This window comes from Mauremys reevesii, linkage group 16, assembly GCF_016161935.1.
Source record: "Mauremys reevesii isolate NIE-2019 linkage group 16, ASM1616193v1, whole genome shotgun sequence".
Classification (NCBI taxonomy): Eukaryota; Metazoa; Chordata; order Testudines; family Geoemydidae; genus Mauremys; species Mauremys reevesii.
Window position 1 is genome coordinate 39,370,789 of NC_052638.1, and position 13,492 is coordinate 39,384,280.

Consider the following 13,492-nt stretch of genomic DNA (forward strand, 5'->3'; position numbering starts at 1 on the left):
CTCCCCTGTGAGCGTACTTGTACCCCCCGGTAAAATGTGTATCATCAGTGACTTGTGGAGTAAGTCATCAACTGAGCTGAGAAGAGAATGCAGGAGTGCTGATTCCCAGTTCCCTGCTCCAGCTGTTCCTTTTGTCTCGTGTTCACACTTCCAGGGCTACAGTGCCCAGGAATATTGCTGCATCTGTTTCGGGGGTGGGTGAGTGGAGTAGCATGCTTTCTCTGGTTATTTAAATCCATTGAAAATTACCTGTTAAAAATAAACCTTTTACAGTAAAGTTTGGCTTCCAACCTCTCTGTGGGAAAACTGTACTTGCTGACTGTTCAAAATGTTATGTAAATTTACTGTGTAATTGCTGTTAACTGGTTCTCAGATATTCTACCTATACAAATCCATGTTCCACAAAGGCCTGGCCATGGTTTTGACAGCCCAAGGCCAATGCAAGACAGACTGTAGTTAAGAGGCATTGAAGTATGTCGAGAAAGTGTTGACGGATGAACTCTGAGGAAGGGGTTCCCACGCCAGGTTCTGTCTTTTGTGAGTCAATGAAATACTTTTAGAACAATACACACGGTTGGGGACTATCTTTAAAAATACTGAAATCACAAACACTTGAGGCAAACGAGATCATTTGGCTGTAGAGGGGCTGGTTTTGGACTCTGCTGGCAAAAAGTGGGCACAGTTGCAAATTTAATTGACACACATGCAGGGACTGCGTACACAACTAGGGTAATTGCACACACAAATTGCCATGGCCATTGGCAAATGTTTTTATTCTTATTGCCACTAGCACTTTACAAGCCCCCAACTGAGACTGGAGCCCCAGTGTGCTGGACACTGTATCTACACATAGCAAGAGACAGCCCATGCCCCAGAGAGCTGAGTCATAATAGACAAAACAAACAAAGTGTAGGAGATGAAGCAGAGGCAAGAAGCACAGTGATTTGCCTATGGACACACGGTAGGTCAGTGGCAGAGCTAGAAAAAACCATCTCTATTTTCTTTGGCTTTTTTGTGGCTGAGTAGTGCAGTGAGGGCATCTAGGGACTGGAGTGGGGTGGGGGGGTATTTATGATTGTGGGGATTTTTGTGTTTTCGGTTGGCTATTTTCTTGTTTTGGGGAAAGCTACTGCAGTTTCTTCTTGTTTCTACCAGTACGATTGTAGTTCAAATATATGTTGAAGGTGCCAGTGCCCAGCACAGGTTCTTGTTTTAAAGTATAGGATAAAGACATCAAATAAAATAGTGTCTGGAGTTTTGAAAATCAGGGTCCCTGGTACGACTGCTTGCAATTTTGAGAGCTACTGCCGATTCCAGTAACATCTTACTTACCTGGGAGAGCTGGCTGAAAAAGAAAAAAATACAGTGAAAATTTAGTCTGGTTTTATTTTGCATTTCTCGGACGTCAGAATTCCAGATTCCAATGAAAAATGTCAAAACTTGAAAAATTCTACCCAGCTTTATAGTTGATTGCAAAACCCGGAAAGAAGTCATGAAAAAACCCACTTTTATTTCCATAAAAACTTGATTTTTTTTTGCAGGTGGCGGGGGTGAAACAGCAACTTTGCCAACAATTTTGATCAGCTTTCTGATCTGGATCATTCCTCCTCCATTCTCTCGCACCCCCACTACCCCAAGTGCTCTCTTCTCCCCTCCCAAATACACATACTTCACTAATAAAATGCTGAATGCCCTCCACAATTTTCAGGATAGAACAATACCTGTGTCACAATGGTCTACCTTGGAGGGATTTTGGATATAATACGGGTCAAGAGACAGCAGATCAGCCAGTGTACGGTGAAGCATCTAGTGACAGTACATCGCTGTGTACAATCAGGAATGCAATATCCTTGCTGCAATTATTCTTCTCAGGTCTGTTGACCTGAAACTAAACTCATTGCAAACTAGAGCTTCCAGGCAAACCTATGTCTATATATACACGTATGGACTAGAAAAGAAAATCCAGTTCTCCATCCACTTGGATATTTTAAGTGGATTAAGCTAAAAAAAAACCACACTGCAGGGCTTTCTTAATTGGAAAGTCTGAAGACTTACCTGTAGGGCCTGCTAGCATCCATTTCCGGTTGACTGGAGATTTTGTCCTATTAGCAGTGACAGAAAGTGTGTCCAGTGGTCTGGAAGTGTACCCCATGCTGTCAGAAGAATGATGCTTAGTTTCTTCAACTTGTTCTGAAAGTTCACCCCTGTCTGGTTAGTACAGTAGCCAGAGGGAATTTTTGGTCTATTGTACCATCCTTTTACATGCTATCGGTCGATATGCCAGAGGAGGCGTCTTAGGTTTTTGATGGAGGAGCAGGGAAAGGGATAATATAATACTCTTCAGATGACCTGGGGGGATACTGGTGATATCTGAAGGGAGGTGTGTCAGGTTGTACTTGTTCAATCAATGGGTCATCCCAATGCATGACTTGAATGTGGGGGAGCAATGAAGGGAGCTAGAGAGGGGATCCAAAAGATGAGATCTGCCTAGGGTGTTCTCTTGGGGGATAGTTCCTCATGGGAATTTTTTTTTCTCCATCAAACTGATTTGTTGGTCCCCTATTCTATTTTCTTGAAACATGTAAATTTAGTGCTAGGACAGTGGTGGCCTCTATCTATCCAATAGCTCCAGCATGAGCAGTTTCCAGTTTCAGCTCTAGCTTCTCACCACTAAACCTCAACCTGACCTGGAGGAACCACATCCAGGAAGGGAGTGAGGCACAGCCCTTTAAAGCCAAATGGAATGGATGTTTTGTGGTGGGGACGCCTTCTCAATGGCAACTTTTGGTCTCTACACCTTGGGCTGGATGTGGACCAGAGATCTAGTTGTCTGAGATTCCATGGAGGTCTTTAGAGAGTGGTCATGCTATGTTTTAGTCTAGACAATTGCCATCAAGCATGAGCATTAGATAGCAAGAGATGTTTTTTCTGCTACTTTGGCTTGACTCTTTCCTTCTAAAAACTTCCTAGGTATTTTACTCAGCTGTGTTTTTTATCTAGTATCCTAGGATAAAACAATTAGTGAAAATCAGCAAAAAGTGACACTGGTCTTTCTATGGATTCTTAAATAAAATCCTCTAACAGCTATTTCTTCCTAAAGTTTTCTGGCAGCAGATGACAGACCTGGATCATGATGTGAGAAGTAACATGGATTAGCTCCATGCTGAAACACATCCAAGACTGTATGGCTGCCCATCAGAATGCAGAATAGGTCAAGCAACAGTAAGAAAATGCTTTCGTATTTCCCTTTCGTTGGTAAATCCTCTACCATAAATACTGTACAGAAGGCTTCCTATATGTAGGGCTAACTTAGCTGACATGAGCAGGCCCAAGTTAAGATGCAACAAGCCTGAACAAGTAACTGCTGAACAAGCCCAACCAAGCAATTGCTGAAAGAACTAACTCTCTATATTTTTTCAGCACTCACACACAGACATGAGTTGCTCTCATTGCTAACTATTGAGAATATGTTTATAGTAGATAAAGGAGGCAGAAGCTAACTATCGTCGCTATGTTAGGATATTTGAGAGACAAGATCGGTGAGGTAATATCTTTTATTGGATCAACTTCTGTTGGTCTCTCTCTCCAACAGAAGTTGGTGCAATAAGATATTATTACCTCATCCACCTTGTCTCTCTGTTGTGGGTATGTTTATAGTAAACAAAGTAGGCAGAAACCCCCTACACTGATAAGTTTGCCTTATGCAATCAGCAGGAGGATTGGTCCTTATGTGCAAGAAGTATAGATATTAGTAGCTAGGAAAGATGTAAATAAACTGCAGTGTGTGACATGAATTGGAATTGTGGGATCACGCCCTGCATCTAAGCCTGGCCAGTATGGGCAAAGAGCTGCTACATGTCTAATAAAATAACCCGACTGACAAGCTAGAGTTGAACTGAGGTTTTTGGATCCCAAAGAACTGGATGAGGAGTTCTGGATAAGGTCTTGGAGGGAATCCCAACACTATATAGTTCTCCCATGCCCCAAACAGGGTCTTGGTGACTGGAGGAAGCACTTTAATTGTTACATTTTAAAAAAATTGTTGTTTGAAGGCACCAGGCTGTTTTCTTAGAGATTTGTGTTCTGTGCTATCATATGAGAGATCCAGGGCTTCCTAGAGGTCTTTGCTATAATACGGGAGACCCAAGATAGATTCCCGATCTTACCCATTTGGTGGATCCCTGGTAGAACAGGTTTTTAAGGTGCTCCAGAACCAGCAAGCTTAATTCATAAGTCAAATGGTGACATCCTTGAGTCCGGTTCGCATATTTCATAGAAATAAATAAGCCCTTCTGTACCAGGGACATACCACCTATTATTAGCTACTCACTAGTTATTGTTAAGGCTGGTGTTTGTACAAGTTCAGGTATCCTATGATTTTTCTGAGTTTTTTGGCTATTAATTTTCAGATTTATGTCTGAGAGTTTAAAAAGGGTGTGGGGCGGTTTATACCTAACCCATAACCCTACCACACAAAGACCCATAACTGCTGGTGTTAGGGTAATATATTATGTTACAAACCCTCCAAACTGTTCATTCTCAGACAGGAAGTAATCTAGGCCCAAAGTTCTAGAACTTCCTCTGCAAATATGCGCCTACATAATTGGTCTATATAGTGCTTTGATGGCATGGAAGTGGGAGGGACAGATCACAAGTTAGATGCCTACCTGGACTTCTGCATGTGCACTTGCAAAGATCATGCAAGAAATCGCAGTACATACGCAAGTATATCTATGTATCTTAAAGTTTTATACTGCCATCTATCACCACAGTATCCTCCCACCTACAATTAATAGCAATAGCAAGGTCCCTAGTGGAGTGGATGGCATGACTGACACTCCCTCTTTACAAGTTCAGAACTCTTTTTGGAGTAGGTTTCTATTTGGGTGGGGTGTATTTTGGGAGAGGTTAGGGAAAAAATGATGTTTGAATAGTGTGTCACTTATGGTTGAAAGGTTTCAGAGTAGCAGCCGTGTTAGTCTGTATCCACAGAAAGAACAGGAGCACTTGTGGCACCTTAGAGACTAACAAATTTATTTCAGCGTAAGCTTTTGTGGGCTACAGCTCACTTCTTTGGCTGCATCCGAAGGAGTGAGCTGTAGCCCACGAAAGCTTATGCTGAAATAAATGTGTTAGTCTCCAAGGTGCCACAAGTGCTCCTGTTCTTTCTATGGTTGAAAGGCATTCTAACAGAGGAATCCTCTGCCACGTTCCCTAAAGATGGAAGACTTCCTAAAATTAGCCTGGGGCATTTCTGTGCATGCAGTTCCAAAACTCTGGACCCTAGCAGGACTAGCATGATGGGTTAGGATTACCGTAAAGTGTCGAGGTTAAATACATGTGTATTATTAACAGGCTTAAAAAACAGTGACCACAGCCCCATCTGCTGCTTGAAAGTACGGATTGTAGCCTCCCTGTTGTGTTTGTAGCCCGCTTGTTTAAAGTTTCAGCACTTCGTTTTACATTTTTTAAAATACATCAGTAAAATAGATTTTAAAAAAGCAGAGAACATAAGACTGGGTTTTCTTTGGCATTTTAAGTTTTAATATTTATTTCCAGATATGCTGGTGTGATGGTATGTTGCTGTTAATGATTTTAAGCTTTTAATTGAAAAATAAAGAAAATCTTGTTTAAAATAACCTAAAACTAACTTGGTCAGAGATGGTACTTTGGAGGTCAGCTGGAACATGAAAGGGGCATGCCTTTATGGGAGGGGCCTCCATGCAAGATTTGGTTGGATCTTTGCCTGGTCAAAATGCAGCAGACCTACTTCTTTGTTTGGAGGGAAATAGTTTGCTGAAAATGTATTTAGCTTAGATAATAGGATCTTAGGTTGCCAGCTTTTCAGTCCAAGCAGCTTATGGGCCTAATGCTCCTTTCACTTGCCTACCGTAAATCAGGAATAATTCAATGGAATTATCAGTGTAAAATCACGTGAGACACAGCAGAATCAAAGCAATAATTATTGTTCTGTAAAGCACCATGGGCCAGATTTTTAAAGGTATTTAGACACCTAACTCCAACTGAAAACGGTGGGAATTAGACACCTAGATACCGCTAAAAATCTGTCTCCATGTGTGTTGATGATGTCATGCCAATTAATGGGTGAATCATGATTGTACTCCACCTCCCATTCTTGCTGGTGCATTCTTTTATCAGTCATGTCTGTAGAAAGGCCAAAAGCACAGCCCATAATTAGGTTCTGCATTCTGATCCCATGTTCTGTCATTTGAAAATACCTCAAGCAACATGGAACTCTATCAGTCATCCAAGTTAATGTTGTTTGTGTGTGCGCGCGCATATGCTACACGCTAGTTTGTTTCCACGTTTGCTTGGCTTTATGCCATCCTCCAGCTATGCCAAAAAAACAAATGCAGGTGCCCAACAAAAGCAGCAAGAGGGAGCACATGTTTAAAAAAAACCAGATCCATTGGTACATTTGAAAGGATCGTTTTTGATCTGGAGCGTGGCTGAGAGGTAAGAAAGTGAGCAGGTATCAGAAGGAAAGAACAAGCCTGCTGTCCCGGTGGAGCGTGAACCTCTATTTCTCATGTTTGTTTCATGATTTATCTCCCCTCCCCACCCTGTTTTGGTCATAATGGATCGTTGTTTTAGCCCAAAGTTTGACCTAGTTTTTTTTTCTCATTCTATCTCTTTGCAAAATCCGTCATTCTTTGTGGGTGATTTTCCAAAACAAAAGCTTTATTGCAGTTATTTTCTAAAGAAGAAAAATCAGTGCTATCAGCTCAGCACTCAACAGCCTTCCAGTAGAAACCAGTGTTTCTTTGGGATCCAAAAAACTCAGTTCAAGTTTCTCAGTGCTCCCAAGCAACCCACACTACAATAATAAACGAAGTGTGCAACCCAGAATTATGGAATAACCTTGTAACGAGGCAGCCGTCAAAGTTCTTGATCAGCCACTATCGTAATAGCCGAGATCTCCTGAGCAACTCTACGATAGCAAACCAGTATGTGAAGCTACAAGAGAGCAAAAAGAAACTTAATACTAAAGAAACAGATTTCTCTTTTGAGCTTCCGGGGAGATGTAAATAATGTGAAAAAATGCTTTTTAAACCTGATTAATTCTATTCTGGTGGTATCATTAATCAAATATAATCATCAAAACATTTTGGGGATGGAGTGGAGAGCAGGGAGCAGACATTTGTATGCACTGTTTCTGATTCCCAGCTAAAACAAATTGCATCAGTATTTTCTTGTGTCGAGAGTGAAAAATATCCAATGTCATGCTTTTCTGGTGACCACCTAAAAACTGCTTTGTAAAGTCGAGAGGGCCTGGTACAGTCTCTGATAGCATTAAGGGCTTAGTCTGGTATTTTCAAAAGAACCCAATAGAGTTAGATGCCCAACTCCTTTAGTCTACATTGAAATTCCCAGCCCTTGTTTTTAAAATCTGAGCAAGGGCATTTGCAGGGCAGGGCATCTCAGGTTTTACTCCAGTCTTGGATGACATTGATAGTGATTTATTTTACTTCATTTTACTGTTGTCACAAACCTGTGACGTATGCTAAACCCCGTATTTGGTCATGCACAGGCTGGGGCGGGGCGGGCGGGTGGTTCCCAAGCATGTCAGGAAATTAACTTCCTCCTGACTCTCCAATATGCAACTGTCAGTGCGCTTCTCAACGCAGCAGGAGCAATAACAGGAGCCCCAGTGAAACATCAGACTTAATGAGTGTCCAAATAAAGACTGTAAAACTTGGCACGTGGGAGGTCGAAAAGTGAAATTCAGAGTATATAGCCATATAGGAGCAGGCAGGCAGCACAGCAGGAAATCCGTGCAATCAGTAGACTTTTATAGGCTTATATAGATTTCATGGGACATTTGTACGGACCCTAAGGAAATCATACAAGCCTTGGCATGCTCGCCTTAGGTTTTCAATTCTCCTCCCATGTATGTGCACACACACAGACTTTACAGTGCATGATACTGTAATCCCAACCTCAGCTTTCTGATTATTTATTTGTATGATCATAGCACCTAGAAGCCCCAGTCATGGTCCCCGATCCCATTATGCTAGCTGCTGAACGAAAAGACACTCCCTGCCCCAAAGCGCTTATAGTCTAAATATAAGACAAGACCAAGGCTAGAGTCCACCAAGGCAGAGAACACTGAGACGATATTGGCCAGCATGGTAAGCTGTGATCTCAGCACACCTGCAGCCTAGCCATTGTCAAATTATTTTTCCTAGACCACAATGAACCCTATTTTCCCCTCTGGGTTTGGACTCTCACCTTCTTTGAGCCTCAGACCAGCCTTGGGTTTCCAAATGGATCAGACTCCAACATCCGACCTTCTCGTGAGGGTGGTTCATGAGCCTTCACCTTCCTCAGATTTTCCTTCTCATGAATGCAGCTGGTTTAGTGAACAGTGGTGGTTCTAGATTAGAAGTTCAGGATGAATAAATATCCATGGTAAAATGTCTGAATTTCAAAAGTCTCCTGGACACCTTGGCAAATACTAGACTCCCAGTCGAATACTTGCAAATAGCGAACAGTGTGGCCCCACAAATCATAGTGCTTTGTGGAAATGTTCGCAAATTGAAGTTGGGTTTTCTTCCTATTTGATCTGTTCAGTTTGTTAATCCAGAAGGGATTTACATAAGGACTGAAAAGTCATTTGGACCTTATGCTAGGGTGACCAGACAGCAAGTGTGAAAAATCAGGACGGGGTGGGGGGTAATAGGAGCCTATATAAGAACAAAACCCAAAAATCAGGACTGTCCCTATAAAATCAGGACATCTGGTCACCTTACCTTATGCACTGGTTTTGTGACTGCACGGCAAATATTAAATTCATTAGCCAGGGTAGGACCCTGGATCATTTGTGTGAAGAAAGGAGAATCTTTAGTGAGGTGCAGCAATGTTAAGATTTATATCCTAGAGTTGCAAATGGTTAAGTGTGATGTTCCATCCAGCCGAGGGCAGGGATGCCCCATACACACAGTATCAACACTTGATCCATGGAGTGTTCAGGCAGCAGTCTGTGACCAGCCCATGACTGCTGATATAGAAACATGGTCGTCATTTATCCCAACCACAATCAACATTAAAACACCTTATGGTGTAATTGAGACGACAGTTTCAGTTTAGAATATAATTATTTTTCTTCTCTAGTTTCTTGAAGTGATCCTGTAAATCTTGCCTGCCAGTGATATTACCTACCTAACCGATGCATAACCCCTGCTAATATCCTTGTGAAATGGATACATCTGTCAACGAAACATTAAACTTTGCCTTTTCCACACATTTTCCCTCAGTCTTTCAGCTAACTTTTGTGTCTTTTAAATGACAAACTTTATTTCCCCCCTCCCCCCCGTGAGCCACTTGCTAAATACATTTGCAACCTCAACACTTTGTCTTCTGCTACTTATTTAATTACCTTCTCTTGCTTCCACTTGATTAAGTTCATCTGTCTCTGGATGTTTTGGTTAGTATTAAGTTCCCTTTATTTCGGGAAATTAATTTCCACACTTGTGTTTTCTCCCAGTTCCTGTAAGTGAGGAGTGTAGTTTTTGGTCCAGGTTTTTCCTCCCTGTTTTGCAGTTCTCCCTTAGCTTAAGGGATTTCTTTGAGCACTTTTTCCCAAGCAGACTGAAAGGTTCTGATGCTGTAAGGCAGAGCACATGGTAGTGAGAACGGCTAGATAGGTGAGGAGCTGAGACTATTGAGTACTATGCAAACTGTGCTTGTATTTCTCTTGTCCTCTTGCCCTGCACTCCCCCTCCTTCCCTGTTCCACCCATCTGTTATGTCTCATCATAAACCTAGATTGTGAGCTCTCTGGAGCAGGAATTGCTTTCTTCCTAAGTGTTTTTATAGCTTCTAATTCAGCGAGGTCTCGATCTTCAACTGGGTCATGACTGTCATTCAAATAATAAAGAATATTGATGGCGGTGATGTAATTACCAGCTAAAATGCTCCAACTGGAAGCAAACCCAAATTAGAGCTCTCATTCCAAGAGCTCCATGACTTTGGAGAAGTTGGGATCGGAATTACAGTATTAACAACGTAAGCGCATTTTGAAATGATGCCTCTTTGCTAGATTAGTGGCCAGTGTGGAGAAGGCTATTGGATGGACTGACTGAATGATTTGATCCAATGTGGCCATCCGATAATCAGAAATCTCCCTCGTCTCCAATGATGTTTTGTATGTAAATTTTACTCTAAGCAAAATTAGTGTTGAAAATGTGTTGGAAATCTCCCCCCAAAACATATAGTCATGGGTCGTACAAGAAGTGCAGGAAATTAATGAAATCGAATGACACTGAGCAAAAATATCCTGCTACACAATTCACATGCTCTTAGAGAATTTCTAAAGGTTTGGCTACAAATTTTTGCAAACCTAATGAAATTTTGCACACATCTGTTGAAAGCATGAAAGAATTTGCCTCAACCAGTTAATGAGTAGAACACCAGAAACAGGAAGAAAGAGTCATATCCAAGGGCTAGTCTACACTTACGAGCCGGGTCGACGCGGTGAGTTCGACTTCTCGGAGTTCGAACTATCGCGTCTAATCTGGACGCGATAGTTCGAACTCCGGAAGCGCCAAGGTCGACTCCGGTACTCCACCACTGCAAAAGGCGGTGGCGGAGTCAACCTTGGAGCCGCGGACTTTGATTCCGCGGCGTCTGGACGGGTGAGTAGTTCGAACTAGGGTACTTCGAATTCAGCTACACTATTCACGTAGCTGAATTTGCGTACCCTAGTTCGACCCCGCTTCTTAGTGTGGACCAGCCCCCAGAGTCACTTGGGTTCAGCTGAGTTTTATGTTCTGTACAATCCTGTTGAATTAGGGACTTTATCAAATATATAGACGTGTTGGTATCTTAGTGCCAAGTCTATAGTTTCTTGTGTGAGCTTATAACCTATTAATATTTCTCTATCATCTAAGCATAGTTCTGCTGAGAGGAAAATCATTACTGCATAGTCACTTCAAATAATATAGGGGGCCAAGATCTGGTCTTCTGTATGTATGGCTTATGTGCATATGTGCCAGTAAGTCTCTCAGCCTGCGTCGCTTCTAGCAGCTCTCATTGGCCTGGAGCAGCAAACCGCAGCCAGTGGGAGCCGCAATCAGCCAGACCTGCGGACGGGGCAGGTAAACAAACCAGCCTGGCCTGCCAGGGGCTTTCCCTACACAAGCAGCAACCCCAGTTTCAGAAACACTGAGCTAATGCTTAAATGCTTTGCTGAGTAGGAGATGTAGCGTAATAAGAATACTATGTTCTAATGTATATATAGGGCATGTGCCGCATAGACACAACCATTCCCACTTTCCAAATAGGACACTTGTGTTTTTTATTTTTGAGCCAAACGATCCCGACTCCTGCAGAGATCAGCATTTAACATATTTAAGTATTTACTGCTCTTTCAGGGGACAGGAAATGCCTACAGCTGTGTGGGAAGCTCAACGTTAGATAGACAGAAGGGGCGGGGGGGGGGGAACAAGATATTCAGAAAACACTTTGCTTGATGCAGGCTCTCGGCAGGATGTAATTGCATATAGCACTGGGCTTCCCCTTTTCCTTGCAAGGTTCTCACAAGACTCATCGTGCTTTTGGAACGTATGGGCCTGGCTGGTTAAGTCCAATCGGTGCAGCTGATTGAACAGTTACAGATGTACCAGGAGCTGACAGCCTGTGCTGTTGCACGAATGAGGCAGTTGGGTAAAGTAATCCACCATCCGTGCAGTCTTCCTTGCACAGCCAATGAAATTGTTGCATGCAAGCTAGCTGTAGAGGAAGGGTGGTGAATGGTTGAGTTGCCTCTGATACTGCGATGGTCTAGGACTCTCAGCATGGCACGAATACATGTCTTACGGTAGCCGTACACTGCACAGGTATACTTCGTACTGTAAAAATGGCTGAGAACTTAAAAACTGGGCATTAACAGACTGTGAAACTCAGGAATGATTGAACCTGGTGGTATTCTGAACAAAAAGAGCTCTCAGCTATGCTTGTAGCTGCTTACGTTGCTCCACGCTGACTCAACAGCTGGTCTAGGTTTCAGAGTGACACACAAAGTGACCATCCTGGAATCTTACAATATAGATACTATCAAAAAGGTACCTCCACAGTGTCTGACTGATTGCTGAAACTGCTGTGACCCTTGGACACCCTGGACACATGTGCAGAAGGGTTAGGCTTTCCTATAAACAATAAGTTGAGTAATCATAAAAATCAAGGAACTGGATTCAGATTATCCAAACTTTTCAAGGTTATTGGCTGTGTTTTCCAAGTGGGCTCCAATTCCTTTTGCTGGAGTGCACATGGCTCTTTTGTTCTCCTCACTGTTTCCTGGCATCTGTAACGAGCTGTTGGAAGAGAAAGGAAGAGAAGGTCCGGCCCCCTCAGAATCAGGTGTGGACTGAGATTCTTTGAAAAGATCCCCGTGTTACTGTAGCAAGCTAACCCCTGCCATCAAGTTCCAAAAGAATGGGGCCAACACAGAAGAATCAGAGAACCAAACACAACAGGTTGTTATGGCAACTGGAATGTTTTGGTGACTTTTTAGGTCCTGAGAATTTAATAGTTTTGCAGGAGCTCACAAAATATCCTGGCTGGCGTTGCCTGGCTGTGACCCCTTCTGCTGCTTGTGGCGTTATCTGTTCTAATCCTTAGTCTGATTTTATGTGGGCCACTGAACCTTCTGGCAACTGGAATGCTGGCAATTTTGTTTTGCGCTTGTCGCAGGTGAAGTAGTATCTGCCATGACGCTGTCCATTTGAGGAGCAGCTAGAGACGACATCTGGTGCAAAATGCAGTTACCCGACTTTTGAATGTGAGCAAGTAATGCCCATTGGGAGGCTAAATACTTCAGTGTTTGTAAAGCTTTGGGCCATTTAACCAGCCTGTGCAAAGGTAAAAATAACCCCCCAAGCAGTCACTTTAAATCTCCTTTCCTCACAATTTGCTTTAACAAAAGAAGAGCCCAAAACAAGAGCCGTTTGACACAGAGTACTGGGTGATAATCACCCGAGGCTTTTCCAGCTGGGAGGGGAAAGGACATGCTGTCCCCTTAGCTTGCCTGAACTTCCCCATACAGAGCTGTCCTTTTCCTTTATATAGGTCACAAAGGTTCCAGATCCCCTGGTCATGTGACCTCTGACCTCTCAGTTCTCTGGAGAACTACAATTCCCAGGATTCATGCTCTTAAAGGCCCAAGTGCACAGTGGAACTGGAGTGTGTTGATACTTGCATTATATCACAATTTGTCTTTGAGGCTTCTGTTATGGTGAAAAATATCAGACCAAGCAACAGGAAAAGCTCAGAAGTTTTGGAGGGTAAGTTCACTCCAATCTAGATGCTTTCACTGAACCATGTCTTGGGACAAATTTATCCCTAGAGTAACTCTGCTAACCTCAGTGGGGTTACCCCAGCCTGCAAAGTCTGCAAAGTCCCGGAGTCTGCAGAGCCAGAAGTCTCCTAAAGAACAGGTTTTGCATTAGATTTCCAGGATGTTGTGGTTCTGA

General features: G+C 42.8%; 1 long non-coding RNA gene across 3 annotated transcripts; it reads right to left on the reverse strand.

Moving 5' to 3' along the window:
• Positions 1–997: 997 nt before the first annotated feature.
• LOC120384238 lies at positions 998–13,052 on the reverse strand. Of its 3 annotated transcripts, none has more exons than XR_005588701.1 (6): positions 12,090–13,052; positions 9,401–9,628; positions 8,254–8,398; positions 6,883–6,978; positions 2,056–2,153; positions 998–1,345 (listed from the first exon to the last, which is right to left on the reverse strand). It is a non-coding gene; the product is annotated as an uncharacterized LOC120384238 (long non-coding RNA). The 3 variants fall into 3 exon arrangements; XR_005588700.1 differs by having other exon boundaries at positions 2,056–2,190; XR_005588699.1 differs by lacking the exon at positions 6,883–6,978 and having other exon boundaries at positions 2,056–2,190.
• Positions 13,053–13,492: the final 440 nt, after the last annotated feature.